Source organism: Oryctolagus cuniculus, chromosome 20 (genome assembly GCF_051225735.1).
Source record: "Oryctolagus cuniculus isolate XC-2025 breed Fujian yellow rabbit chromosome 20, ASM5122573v1, whole genome shotgun sequence".
In the NCBI taxonomy this organism is placed as follows: Eukaryota; Metazoa; Chordata; class Mammalia; order Lagomorpha; family Leporidae; genus Oryctolagus; species Oryctolagus cuniculus.
Window position 1 is genome coordinate 22,197,541 of NC_142886.1, and position 14,672 is coordinate 22,212,212.

At 42.6% G+C, this 14,672-nt stretch overlaps 1 protein-coding gene across 34 annotated transcripts in view; it reads left to right on the forward strand.

Moving 5' to 3' along the window:
• Positions 1 to 14,672, forward strand: part of SIPA1L1 (signal induced proliferation associated 1 like 1) — a 437,830-nt gene that overhangs the window by 217,431 nt on the left and 205,727 nt on the right. For all 34 annotated transcript variants that reach the window (XM_089322259.1, XM_051826282.3, XM_089322258.1 and 31 more), the window contains one exon: positions 4,049 to 4,113. The gene's annotated coding sequence lies outside the window, so the exon portion shown is untranslated. The remainder of the gene's footprint in view (positions 1 to 4,048; positions 4,114 to 14,672) is intronic.

Sequence of the window (14,672 nt, forward strand, 5' to 3'; positions counted from 1 at the left end):
GGCGCGCTGCGGCTGGCGCACCGCGCTGATCTGATGGCAGGAGCCAGGTGCTTCTCCTGGTCTCCCATGGGGTGCAGGGCCCAAGGACTTGGGCCATTCTCCACTGCACTCCCTGGCCACAGCAGAGAGCTGGCCTGGAAGAGGGGCAACCGGGACAGAATCCGGCGCCCCGACCGGGACAGAATCCGGCGCCCCGACCGGGACTAGAACCCGGTGTGCCTGCCAGCGCCACAAGGCGGAGGATCAGCCTATTGAGCCACGGCGCTGGCCTGTTTTAATTATTAAATTAATTAATTATTAATTTTTTTTTTACTTTGTGAAACATGCCCCTCCTCCTCTATTCCTGATACAGTGTCTTCCCTCCCCACCCATTTAAATCAGATTTAAATGTGAGTGAGGTTGACAAGTCCTCACACTTTCTCAGCTGTAGCTCCTGCTGCTGATTTCCTGTTAGTCCTCAGGCAGCACAGACCCACAGCTTGTGCTTCCATTGTCTTTGCATGTTTTCCCACTCTGCCTGGAATGGTGCTTTGGTTCCCTCCTCCCCTTGCTTATCTGTAACCACTCAAAACTCCACTCCAACCTCTGTGAAACAGCTTCCTCCCATTACCTCTCCCCTGCAGTCTTTCACTCCCCCACCTACAGTGATTCCCTCTTGTAATTCGTGGCTCCCATACCAAGTGTGCATGTTTCCTGACTTCCTTGACAATGTAAATTGATCACAGGCTTGCCCACCTCTCTGTCCTGTGAGTTCCTCTAAGACAGGGACTTGGCTTAGTATTTCCAACAGGTGTCCAGCAGTTTCGCAGTGGACTTTTTTTCCCTTCCTATAGAATGTTCGTCCTCACTGTGTGATGCTTGTGATCTTTGTCCTTGGGTTTTGCATAGTTTTTACCTCCTCTGATGTTTTGGGCACCACTCTAGTAATTTGGTAATTTCCTGTGACCACTGGGAAGTGACAATGACTAATTAAATTTTAAATGTTGTAGCATTTAGTGTTTACCTTTATTTAGTGATAAGAAGAAATCAAAGTGTAGAGGTTATTGAAAGCTTGCAGGCCTAGAAAGGCGACTCTTGTTATCTGTCAGCTTTGTTCCTTCCCTTGAAAAGCTGCAACTTCCTGCCCATTATAATTTATTTGCTAGATTGGAAGAAGTTGTTGAACTAGAAGCAAATCCCTTCAACAGTCTTTGAAGAGTCTAAGCAAGCTTTAAGATTATCATTATTTATGTCCAAATGGCAAGATCACTGACCTTCTAAATTGTGTGTTTCTAAGCTGCTTAGGTTACTTTTCGTTTTGTACAGATTATTCAGAAGATTTTTAAAATGCAGTGCTTTATATCTACCAGTGTCTTCGTCCACCCTTCTGTTCCTCTCGCTTCACCCTCTTGGTACATTCACCTCCTGTCCTCCTTTGTGTGCTGTCTAATCGTCGCTCTTCTGAGGCCCTGCTTGAAGCTGGGCAGAGTGAACTGCAAGGCCCCCCTAGTGAGAGAACAGGCTGCCCACTACAGCCGCAGTGGATGTCCAAGGGACCGTGAGCTGTGAGGCAGCATCTGCCTAGGAATTTGGCCTGTATTCTTTTTTATAAAATATTAAAATGTTTCACCTTTTTATTCAAAATGAAGACAGGTAAATCGTAAGTGCATAATCATGAAAGTACCACTTAAATCAGGGAACCCTATATTACCGGCCCTCCAAAATGGCCACTTGTTCTCTCTCCCAGTCTATTTTTAAGAACAGTATTTTTAAAACTTATTTATTTTAGAGACCTAGAGACAGAGATATATACACACATGAGATCTGATATGCTGTTTCACTCCTTCACTTCCAAAATGGCTGCAATGACCAGGGCTGGGCGGAGGCCAAAGCTGGGAGCCAGGAACTCCATCAAGGTTTCCCACATGAGTGGCCGGAATCCAGCCACTTTAAGCGCTCAACTGCTGCCTCTCTGGTTCTGCATTAACAGGAACCTGGAGTAAGGAGCAGAGCCAGAACTCAAGATGCAGGCACTACAGCGTGGGATGCGGGTGCTAAGCAGTTTGTTAACTACCAGACCAAATGCCTGACCCACTTTTGCAGGCTTTGTCTCTTTCCCAGTATACTAGTACTATTCCAATTTATGTACAAGGGAACTTTAAAAAGGTCATGAAAAATTGAACTAAAGGTAAGTTTGTTTTGGTACAAAAATGTTTTGGATTCCATGTGTACAGTGGTCTTCAAAAAAGTTAATAGAAAATGCATGTTATGAAAAAAAGCTATGCGTAGATTTTAAAATGTTTTTGCACCAAAATAAACTTATCTTTTAATCCAAATTTTCCATGAACCTTTTGAAATCTCTGGTTCATTTGTTTCCGAACTTCATAAAATGGAGTCATGTAGTCTGTTCTCAAATGTATCTGCTTTTGTTGGCAAACTTTGTGAGTTTCATTAGTGTTGTTTTATCAACTGTGATTAATTTATATTCATCACTGCGTATCAGGCAAAACTGCAACCTGTGGACTGGCTGTATGATTTTGTAAATAAAGTTTTACTGGACGACAGCCAAACCCATGTTCCCTGTGTCTGTGTTGGATTCCAAAGGCAGGGTTGAAGAGATGTGACAGAATTAGGGACCTTACGGCCAACAAAGCCTGAAATATTTACTGTCTGGCTTTTCACAGAAAACATTTCTTGATTACAATGTGTGACTCTCCCACAGTTCAGCAGGCTTTGGCCACTATACCACACATTTTTTGACTGTTACTGTAGGCGTCTTAGGTACCCATGTATGTGTTTTCCTAGAGGGATTCACTGGAGTGGCATTGCTGGGTCACAGGGTGTATTAATATTTGCCTCTGGCAGATACTGTCTGTTCTCCAGTTTACACTCCCAGTAGCAGTGTTCGAAAGTTGAATTGCTGCGTATTCTAAGATTTGGTATATCCAGGTTTTAAAATTTTAGACATTTTGATCAATATGTCATTTTGTCTCATTTTAGTGTTATTTGTATTTCCATGGTGATGAATGAGGTTGAGCACATTTTCATTCATTTACTGCCATTTTGGTCTCCTATTTGGATAGTCTTTTTCTGACTGTTTGGTAGTTCTTTGTACATTCTCAGGGCATTCTTTGATGATATATGTATTGCAAATATTTGTCTATTGTGAACTTTCTACCCTTGTTCTTCTATTTAATGGTTGTTTAAAAAATTGTTTTGTAAAATTTATATGAACCATGACTAATGCAACAGCGTGGCTGAATGTTACATACATTGAGCATGGCCTTTGTGAATACATGATAGCTACCCCAGCCTTGTCAAGGCTCATGCCCACTGGAAACCCCATGGCCTTGCAGCTTACTTAGCTTGTTTCTGTGTTTTTCTGTCTGTTGAATCGAGAATATGATTGATTTGCTGGATTCATATTCATCCTGGGGTCTGGACAAGGACAGCGTTCTTATCTTTCACTGGTGAATATTAAAAACACTTCCAAGACTTAAAAGTCTTCAGTTTTATGGGAGTCTTCATTCAGTATTTCATGGTATGCTACATAGTCAATTTATTAAGATGATGCAGTATCAATTATTTGGATCAGATCTGAGTTTTTTTTATTCCTGATGAGAACTGTTTTTTTCTGAGAATCTTAGAGGTTTAGAAGTTGGAGCTGACTTTCCTAGCTTTAGATTGCACTAGGTTGGGTCAGTTGTATGTGGTAATGTGTATACTACATGATTTGTGAAGTTCTTTAATATTTTTTTCTTCCCTTTTTTGTTGGAGTTTTATAAATAGTAGCCCAGGACAGAACTTCTTGATTAAAACATATTCATTTATTTTAGTTTTTTGAGGTTCAGATCTATAATAGGTGCTGGCGATCTGAACTGAGAAATATTTGGAGATACTCTAAACCTGGAGACATTTTCTCTGAAGTCTAATTGAAGTGCAGCTGTTTAATTGAAAGGCAGGTTTGCCTCTTTCAAAGCAAAGATAAGAGTTTTGCCAATGATATGCAACTGCATTGTTTTAGTGAGTTTTTATATGTACTTTAACATCTGTGGTTTTTTTTTTCCAGGATAAACACTATTAGGGTGGATGATGCTGTTGTCTACGTATCTGTGGCCATGGCACAAGAACATAGTAAGTACTATGCCATACTTCCTCCATAAAGCATTAAGTTTCTGTATTTACCTTTAACACGAGAGAAATGGAAACACAGAAAAAATTTCAACTCTTCTCTCAAAAAGATCAATTTATTTGGTCACCCTTCTGAGCCTATAACTTTATGTGCTAATATATTGATAGTGATTTATCCTGTGTTTTGATACACACAGAAGTGCTCAAGCTATTCCCTATAAACAGAGTGGACATTAGGCTTGGATCCATGTCATGCAACCATCTGTTCACCACATTATGAGGTTGAGGAACGGATCAGAGCTCCAGGGTAGGCCCTGCTCAGGGACAGTTCCGTCTCCACTTTGTCTTTGGTTGGCTTGAACTGTGGCTACATCAGCTAGTGTTACCTGGCTAGAGGGATGGTGCTATTGTAGCCAGGGACATCCAATGCAGGTTTGCTCAGAGCTTCTGGCACAAGTCTCCTCATACCTAGGATAGAGGTACAGGAAGACGCTGCCTCTTTTCTGGGTGGTGGTGTGTGCTTGTGTGAGGTCTGTTGTGACTGCAGCCTGCTGGCTCTCTCTGGAGCATGAACCACACAGGGCGGAAGACAGAGTCCGGAATCACAGGGAAGCCAGCCCCGGTGCCTGCCCCTACTCCGGACATCCAAGTATTTGGGCCAGTCCATTTCCTTTTTTGTTGAAGCCAGTTTGAGTTGGAAGCCAAAACATCCTAAGTGATTCATTTAATCTCCATTTTATTTTTAGTAATCCATTAGTTTCTCCCTGGGGGATGTGGGAGTAATTGCAAAGCAAGGCAAAATAACACAGTTAAATTAAACTGGCGCAGCGTGTCGTGTTGGCTGGCGTGCTTTCTTGCAGCCGCTCTCAGGTAGTGAGTTAGCATTCAGAGACATGAGAATAAAACACACCCCTTTCAGCTTCTCTTTTTTTCTCCTGGAGGTTTGACTTTTAATCAGCTCACTTAGACTGTGAGCCCTTCAAAGGATCTTGGATTACCAACACAAAACTACCCCCTTCCTTGTCTGTGTGTGTATTTGGCAGTGCACACCTTGTGTGTATGTTTTTTTAAAGCACCCTGTACTCACACTTATAAATCCTTGTTTGCTTTTGTCCCTCAAAATTTAAATTTCACAGATAAAGAGTAGCATAACAAATATTCATATATACCTTCCTGACCCCAACACAGTAGAGAAACGGAGTGTTTACCAATTTCACCAACCAGTTAGGAACCCAGGGTAGTCTTCCCTGAAAGCGGTTCCCTGTCTCAGCCCCCAATGAACCACTGTCCTGTGTTGGTCTTTATTGTTCCCTGTAATTGTGTTTTTACCACGCATGCATTGTATGACTTCTCTGTGCTTAAACTTCAGGTTTAAAGTACATGTTATGTGCTTTTGTTGTTGAAAATCACACTACATCCAGGATCACTGAAAGAGTCATCAAAAGATCTGTTATTAGGCTTCCTAGTGATCTGCACCAAAACGAGGTCGACTTTAAGTGGCTGAGTTTGAGTCAGCATGCCAGCGGCTTTTGTCTCATCTGCAGCTACAAAGCACTTTGCCGTGCTGCTCTGCTTGCTGCTGAGTTTTCTTTCTGAACCCCCTTCGGCATTCCTGTGCAGGCTTGGAATGTGTTGGACGCTTTCAGACCCAATGTGTCCTCCGTGAGCTTTTTACAGTGTGGTGATCGCGGTCTCACTTAAATAGTTTTAGTCCTCCTGTGGTCCGAATGCATGCTTGAGGCAAACTTAACGCGCATCTATGTCTTTTTCTCATTCTGACAGGTAGCTGTCACGCCTGCAAGGTTTCACTTCTGTGCATTCTAGATTTGTCAGTTTATTGCCTTGCTACTTGTGCTGCTGGCAGTGGGTGTAGGAGACATCTGCTCCTTTGACCTGACCATTGACCATGACTGTACCTCGAGAGCCTCTCACAAATCTTTCTTGTTCCCTCATTTCCCTTATTTTATTGCAAGGCAACATTGGATCATATCGATTACTTTGTACCACTCTGGTCTAAAGTGGATCTTAAGTTATTAAACTTCATTCAAAAAGCTCATTCTTTGACTGTTGGAGGATTCTTGTTACACTTTGTTCTTGTTTGGAATATGGCCTCTGTGAAGCTGAACAGTCAGTTCCATTCACAAACCATGCATCCTCTCCGCTTCAGAACCTGATTACTGGAACAGTGTCAGAGAAAGATTTATGAAAATCAAAAGAAAATCTCTGTGGTGTGTGTGTGTATCATTTTTATTTAAATGTTGAACTTTTTAAAAAAGAACAAGCTCAAAGTATTTTTCTCCTCAGTTCATACATTTATTCATGTTACAGAAGAAAAACTATAACATCTTTTGTTGAAATTGCATTTTAGGTTTTTGTGCTTTTTATTGTTAAAAGAGTGAGTTCTTCTTTTACTTATATTTAAATGTAACTGTCTTTTTTTTTTTTTTTTAATTTTTTTTGACAGGCAGAGGGGACAGTGAGAGAGAGAGACAGAGAGAAAGGTCTTTGCCGTTGGTTCACTCTCCAGTGGCCGCCACAGCCGGCGCGCTGTGGCTGGCACACCGCGCTGATCTGATGGCAGGAGCCAGGTGTTTCTCCTGGTCTCCCATGGGGTGCAGGGCCCAAGGACATGGGCCATCCTCCACTGCACTCCCTGGCCACAGCAGAGAGCTGGCCTGGAAGAGGGGCAACCGGGACAGAATCCGGCGCCCCGACCGGGACTAGAACCCGGTGTGCCTGCCAGCACCACAAGGCGGAGGATTAGCCTAGTGAGCCGCGGCGCCGGCCTAAATGTAACTGTCTTGAGCTTCCCCGACCCCATTGTGGACCTGGGATCTGAAATCACAGTGTTGCTGGTGTGAGAACATTTTAGCCATCACATGGAGATACCCAATATGTGGGATTCCAGAGTACAACCTGTCTCCCACCTCCCTACGGGCTGTGATCAAGATGTGCTATTTCAGAGGTCCAACCAAATAAAAGCACAAAAATGCAAGATAGGATATCTAGGTTATAATCCTCCAATATGTTTTTGTCTTTTTTTTTTTTTTTTAAGAGAGTAGGGGCTCTTGAAAAATTTCTTTGAAAAATCAGTTCAGTGAATCAACATCACTCTATTTTGTGTTCTTCTGGAATGGTGCCTTTCTCCTTTTTTAAATCTTTATAAAGGTACTTGTAGACTTCGGCTGTTTTTGTACCTCAGAATGAAATGGTGTGCTTGTGGGCGTGGCCCAGGGCCAGGGGAGCCTCTGGCAGTGGCTCGGCTCTGTAATTAGGTCTTGCTCTCCGCCCCCGGTGGACGTGGAAGCACCGGCTGTAGACCATTTAGTCTGGGAAGGCAGCACATGAATCATCTAAATTGGCACAAATTATCTGGAATGCTTCTCGGTGGTTTCTGCTGCTTATTGTGTGATTGAGGGAATTAGAAAAGGAAGCTTGTTCTTGGAATTTGACAGTATTATAGAGTCAGTGCACACTGGTGAAAGCAGATAGACTGGTTCCCTAGATAGAGTGAAAAGCCGTGGGATAGTTGATGTTTTGTAAGCAGGTGTGATTTCATGGGTCTCTTTTAGAAAAGTTCGTCCACGTTCTAGCCGTGTCCTCTCTGTGGAAGGTAGGGAGGAGCTGTTGCCTGTCTTCCAGCTCCTGTCCTTTGACCTCTGGCACTCTTGAGGGAAATGAAGGGCTGTGTGGCTGCCTGGAGCCTTCCTAACCCCACAGCACGAGGGAGGCAGGAGGAAGCCCTACAGCTTGTAATGCCCCATTTGTCTGCATCTCTCTTGCGTATTATTTATTGGTGAGGTAGAGTTACAGAGAAAGGGAAAGACAGAAAGGAAGGTCTTCCATCCACTGGTTCACTCCCCAAATGGCTGTAACAGCTGGAGCTGGGCCATCCTGAAACTAGGAGCCAGGAACTTCTTCCATGTCTCCCAGGGGCCCAAGAACTTTGCACTGCTTGCCTAGGCCATAAGCAGAGAGCTGGATCAGAAGAGGAGCAGCCAAGACACAAACTGGCACCCATGTGGGATGCTGGCACCTCAGGCGGAGGCTCAGCACAGGCCCTGTCCATATCTCTGTTTAAAATGGAAATTTGGTCTCTTTGTCTTCCCTGTTTGAAAATAATGGGTTCCTAGACTTGGCATGGCTTGTTCAAGGTGCCTGGGAGTAAAGTGGTCAAAGTCATCTTTTGTGTTCACTGAATGATAAATCGACAGTGTTTCATTTTATTTTAAAAGATTTTCTTTGTTTCAGTTTACTGTGTAATAAACCTTTAAAATAATAACATTCATTTCAAAGTTGAAGATACTTGTAAATCACTACTCAGGGAAATAAAATGAAGACTTTTCCTAAATAGAGTAAATCTTATTTTTTTTTTCTCTTGTTTTCTCTGGAGGTGGTTTTAAGGGTCATTTCCAGCATGTATTTAGAGGAGGGCTTACTATGTCTGCTCTGAAGAGAAAAGGCTGAGGAGATTTATCCATTTATCCATTCAGTAGCTAGAAGACCACACTTTTCACTTGTAATGTGAGTTGACTTTTGGGGATGTGGCTGTATCTATATTGTGGGCATCTCCGAGAAGAGTGGCTTCTGGCAGTGAGCAGAAGGAAGCCACAGCTTGCTGTGCACCTCACTGTTTCCTTAGCTGGACTTGACTGCTTCGTGGCACATTTGCCTGTGCATGTGAATTAGGTTTTCTTTGTTAGTCCAGGGCGGTACTGTTGGTTAGACCTTGTTGTGTTCACTTTGGAGTTCTTGTAAATCGTGTGTTCGAATGATAAAATTATTGTTAGCACACCTGCTGAGTGATTTTGCAGTGAGTTCTAAGATGCTGATTGCAGAAGTAGTTCTTGTCAGTGACTACCCTTCATGTAATTCCTGACTCGATGGGAATGTAAGATCTTTCCTCTAACATAAAATACCAAGGGTTTTAGGTTGTGTTCATAAAAAAGGCCTGCTGGCTAAGAACTGTGACCTTAATGTCCTAAAGACTTGTTCAGTACCCAATTAACTTTTCACTTAATCTCCATTTGGAATTAGGAACTAAGAGACCTTGCTTCAGTACCAAAAACAAATCTAACTTGTTACCCTGGCTTTGTATATTGTGTAAATAATTGGATCATTAGCCATCATCTAAACAGGAGGCATCAAAGATTCACCTTTTCTGGTCATTTAACATAATTTCTTGGCTTCTAGATTACTTCAGATAAATTATTTCTCCACTGGCTGTGAATAACTCTTGTTAGTGCTGGGTACAGTGACTGCAAGTCAAGAATTCTACAGTTCTTAGAGTAGAAATATATCAAGGGGGTTGTATTTTATCCCTTCCAGTGACAGCTGCCTTCTCAGTTTTCTGAATGAATGCTAATACCTGATGAAAGCCTCCCACTCTGTCTGTCTCTATCTCTCTCTTAATTTCCTTCTCAAACCAATTAAATAGAATCAGCCTAATCTGCGGATTTAGGTGTTCCCTCTGTAATGTGGAGAACTCTACTGAACAGAGTATGTGCAGATATGCCATCTGTCTCGATTTTTGTCTGAGAATTTGGCCCCATCCCTAAAATCTGATGTTATTCCCACAGCGGCCTCAGTTCAAAGATGGAGAGACCAGTGTGCTTGTACTCTGCACATGTCCAGTCTGTTGGATGTAAAGTCCAGGCCGAGGTCCAGCCTTTATTGTTAGTGTAATTTGATCCCTTAATTGTGTCTTGATGATCATTTGCAATAATGTCCATTTGGTTGTATTTGATGTGATAAGAAAATCACATTTAATACTTTGTTCTCAGCAAATTTTAAAAATATTTGTTAAAAAATAGTATGTTATTGTGAACCAATGTAGGAAATGCAGAGAAATAGACAAAAAATTGAAAATTATCTATAACATCATCATCCACAGTGGCTGTTCTAACATTGACTAATAATGTGGTCTCATACACCATAGTTATGGGGGCGTCACACCAGTTACTTGTAAGGGACTGGCTGGAGGTGATGACCAGAAGGTGGAAAGTATCTTATCTGTGGTGTGTGTTAAACACAGTAGCTTGTAACTGCAAGCAGTTATTTCTGCTGGGTGTAATCATTTCATCATAGGCTAAAGGAAAGAGCTTCTTCAATGGTAAGCTGGGCTCTGCTTAGCTTTTGTTTCCACTGATTTTTCAGAAGAAATTTTCTTATGCTAGCTATGTTTCTCAATTTAAGTATCAATTTTTGATTTTTAACGAAAGCTTAACATGAGTGTAACTTTTGGTTTTGAAGTGGAAAAAATATAAATGTACGCTCACACACTGTAAAGAATGGCATGCTTTTAAGAGTATTGTCCTCTGCTCCCCTGATAGAAAGATAGGAGAGAAAGCGCGTCATCAGAGGCTGCAGGTGGTAATCGTGGAAGGGTGACTGCAGGTCAGGGTGTCTCGTGTCTGTCCCCTTGTGTGTTCTGTCTGCTGTCCCTCTTCTTTCTGCCTCCCCCCAGTAGCAGCTTCAAGAAACTTAGCAAGGCTCTGCTCCATGGCAGACGTGTTGAACTCTGCACTGACTCAGACCCCTGTGATTGTTTCCCATTCTCTCATGTGACAGTTCACAGTAACTTAGGTTATTCCTGTCTGCTTTTCAGATCCTCATCTTGGAAAGATTCATGTAAACAGCAGTCCTCTCTTTTGATGGGAAAGTATCTGTCCTTTGTGGTGTTTGACAGTTTCTGAGCATTCTTTGCTGACCATCTTCTCTGGCACTCAAAATAACTTGGTATGCCACACTCTCTCAGCATCCAGTGGGCTTCCTTTAAGTGTTCATGCTTACCAGAGGCGTTTGCCATGAGCAGTGATGCACTTCAGCCACTTGGCCAGTCATGACCCCAACAGGTTTTTGTCCAGAAGCCATTGTGGTGTACACAGAGCCAATAATAGAACTTTGTGCACTACCCACTTTCCCAAGTAAAGAGTGTAAAAGCTGCTTTAAAGGGAGTCTGCATTTTGTGGCGTCACTCAGCTTTGAAGCAATGTCCCTTCAGATTTTTGCCTGGGAAAGTCAACCCCTGGAAGAAAACAAAGATCTTTCAGAGATTGGGTTCCAGCAAGCATGACTGTTAGTAAGAGATGGCACTGTCTTTGAAGATCCTTTGCCTACATAGCAGCAGCTCACTGGGTCTCACCTTTGCTACCGCAGTCCCTTCCAATGAGGGACTGATTGATTTTAAATTATTTGGCAAATACTGCCAATTCTAAAGTTACTTTATAAACATTTTGGTAAATGTTCACATTTGGATCCATTGTTGTTGTTATAATGTTTTTAGTTTTAAGCATCAGATTGTAGTCTTAGCATTTTAAATGATTGAAGAAAGCAAGTTTTTGTTCTTCAAAAGGTACTATTATTAATAAATAGTAATTGTGTGTTTCCCTTAAGGGTGGCTCTATGAGCATTTAGATTTTGCATGATTATTTTCAGCAGTTAGGAACTTTTTGCAAAGCACTCATTAGATTGATTTCAGTTAACTTTTCCCAGCCCTAATGATAGTGAGTGGCATAGTAAAGGACCTTGACAAGTTACAACATGGTCTAGCAGGGAGTTACTGGTTCTGTTCAGGTTAGTACTCCTGCAGTCAGGTTGTTAGGTTTTTGTTTTAGATGAGATGCCAGTTTCCTTATTGAAAGTACTTAGATTATGTTTGCAGTTGGCTTTAGTCCTTGAAGTGGGCTATCTCCATCCTATTTCCTTCTCCTTTTTCGATGAGAGAGAAATCTGACCTGTGTGGAGGATGGGAGATGGAGGAGGTTCAGATAAAGAAGGAAGCGCTGGGCATGCTCTGGGGAGACAGAGAGGAAAGTGAAGGCTCTGTTACCTGACGGGTTAAAGCCTGTCCCTGCTTCTTCAGCTGTTTGTGTTCCGCCTTTCTCACACTGGGTAAGGCTGACTTCTAATCCAGCTCAGGGACAGCTTTTGAGCAGTCACTCATTTATCGGTTTGCCTGTTGTTCACAAGAGATACTCAGTTAACAGAACATTTGACCTCCTGACTATAAGATAAAAAAATGAAGCTCACTCTGTAAGAGCCTTTCTGATTTCCTTACCAGATGAAGTCCTCCTTTGTTAATTCTGTAAGGAGGCAATGAACTAAGCTGAACTTAAAAAAGGGAACCCTCTTCCCTACTGTTGCATACTAGCTTTCCCCCACCCCAAAGGAGTAAGAAGTTATTTTCAGATTTTAAGACAAGTTAAAGAGTAGTGTAGTTTCCGGCTGGCGCTGTGGCTCACTTGGCTAATCCTCCGTCTATGGCACCAGCACCCCGGGTTCTAGTCCAGGTTGGAGCACTGGGTACTAGTCCCAGTTGCTCCTTTTCCAGTCCAGCTCTCTGCTGTGGCCTGGGAAGGTGGTGGAGGATGGCCCAGGTGCTTGGGTCCCTGTACTGGCATGGAAGACCGGGAGGAAGCACCTGGCTCCTGGCTTCGGATCGGCACAGCGCCGGCCATAGTGGCCATTAGGGGAGTGAACCAGCCGAAGGAAGATCTTTCTCTCTTTCACTGTCTATAACTCTCTCTCACTGTCTAACTCTGCCTGGCAAAAAATAAGAGTAGTATAGTTTCCAGTGACTTCCAGCTCTTAGTTTTTGTGATCTTCCATAAATTGGGCAAATCAAGGTTGCCACATTCTTTAAGATTCTTGGAATCCTTGTTTGGAATAATTGCTATTAGGAGTGATCTATCTTTTCACAGTAGGTAGGGACATTGCTTGTGAGGATGACAGTGAAGTCTGTCACACCTGCCAAGATGGGATCTGGACTCTGAAGTCTTTGCTGCCTTCTCTAGCCTGCCACTTCAGGTCTCCGTCCTCACTGCCAGGTTTCTAGGCAGCAGCATCAAGTACTTTCTTCCTAATGTTGGAATAGAGGTGTGGGGGTCATGGTGCTTTTTGGAGGTGTTTGTAGGTCCATTTCTTTATGTCTCAGTGCTTGACAAATGACAGAAAAAATGAAAGAAAGAAAAGCAGGCTTCTTAGCTTTATGGTGTCAGTGATGTTTATTGAATGCAGTGCATCACTAATTCCGGGCATGAGAACCAACTGGTCTACAACAGCTTCTTGGTTCCTATTTCTCAGCTGTTTTTCAGCACAAGAGAAGATGTACTCACTTGGATGCACCCAAGAGCAGCAGAGGGCTGTAGGGTTCTCCCTGTGACCTTCAGAAGGCCATGTGGTCTGCATTTCCTCTTGCTTGTTGGCCCATTTCCCCAGATGAGATCATGAATAACAATGAAAAAATGCTGTCTAGTAAACTGTAAAGTGTTGTAAATTGGAGAAGGTGTCATCACCACTCCTCTGTCCTCTTCCTGGGTGGCCTGCTATAAATGGTCTCTGTGAAGTTCCTGATGTCCATCTGATTACCGGCTGCTTTTGACAGTACTGTTCCCAGGGAATAGCCATTTCCTGATGAAGCCAGCTTTTTTTAAAAGGAAAGGATTTTCACATTGAACAAATGTGTCATGTAGTGCGTTAAAGTGAGGTTTTGGATATTTCATAATATTTACAAGTAGAAAAGTTACTGTACAGTATATACAGCAGTTTCCTCTTGGCAGTGACCATGAAGTTGTTGGCCATATGAAAAGTAGCTGTCTTTTATGAATACTGATTCAGAGTGTCTCAGTCTAACTTCTTATTCAGAGGTAGGACAACTTTTCTGACTTCAAGCCTTTTGTGTATTGGTGATTTAACTCTGCCCTTGTGCTTTTTACTTTGCACCTATTGATGGCAAAGACTGTGTTCATGGAGAGATATGTGACTTGGATTACAGGAAGTATCATTTACAGGGACAGTTAAGAGGGAAGAGGAGGCATTTCCCCCCCACCACCACCACCCAAAAGTAATTCAGTATATTATTGTAGCGAGACGGCGGAACTGTTGTTATCTGTTATGAGCAAAGAGATGGCGCTTCTGCTGCAAGGTGCTGTCTGGGCAAGCGCCTCTCTCTGTGTGCTGATGCCATGTCAAACTTGGAAGCAGGCCTAAAAATGCTTGTGCCTTGGCAGCAGCTTCTCATTGGAAATGCTTGTTTTCTCATAGTAAACCTGTGTTGACTCTAATGGGAGCTCTAAAAAACCATATCATGGAGATCTGACGTTGCTCAGAGCTGGCCGATAGCTGACACTGACAAACCCCTTGGAATTGTTTCAGAACATTAATCGCTTGCTGTCAGCAGCTTGTCCCACTGAGGGGAAGTGATGGGCTGATGATCGCATGTGTTGTGAGACAGTAGGGACATTTCTGAGCTCACATTGTCGTTCATTCCTTTCCAATGTATATTAAAATCAAAATGTTAGGAAGGGCGGTGACAATTGTTCAATCAACAGGAGTCACTGTTCACTGACTCCCCATGTAGGATCTCTGTCCTTAATGTGTTGTACTATGCGAATTAACAGTAAAACTAGTCTTCAAACAGTACTTTATACTTTGTGTGTTTGTGTGGGTGCAAACTGTTGAAATCTTTACTTAGTATATACTAAGTTGATCTTCTGTATATAAAGATAATTAAATCTTAATGAAGAATGGGATGGGAGAAGGAGTAGGAGATGGGATGGCTT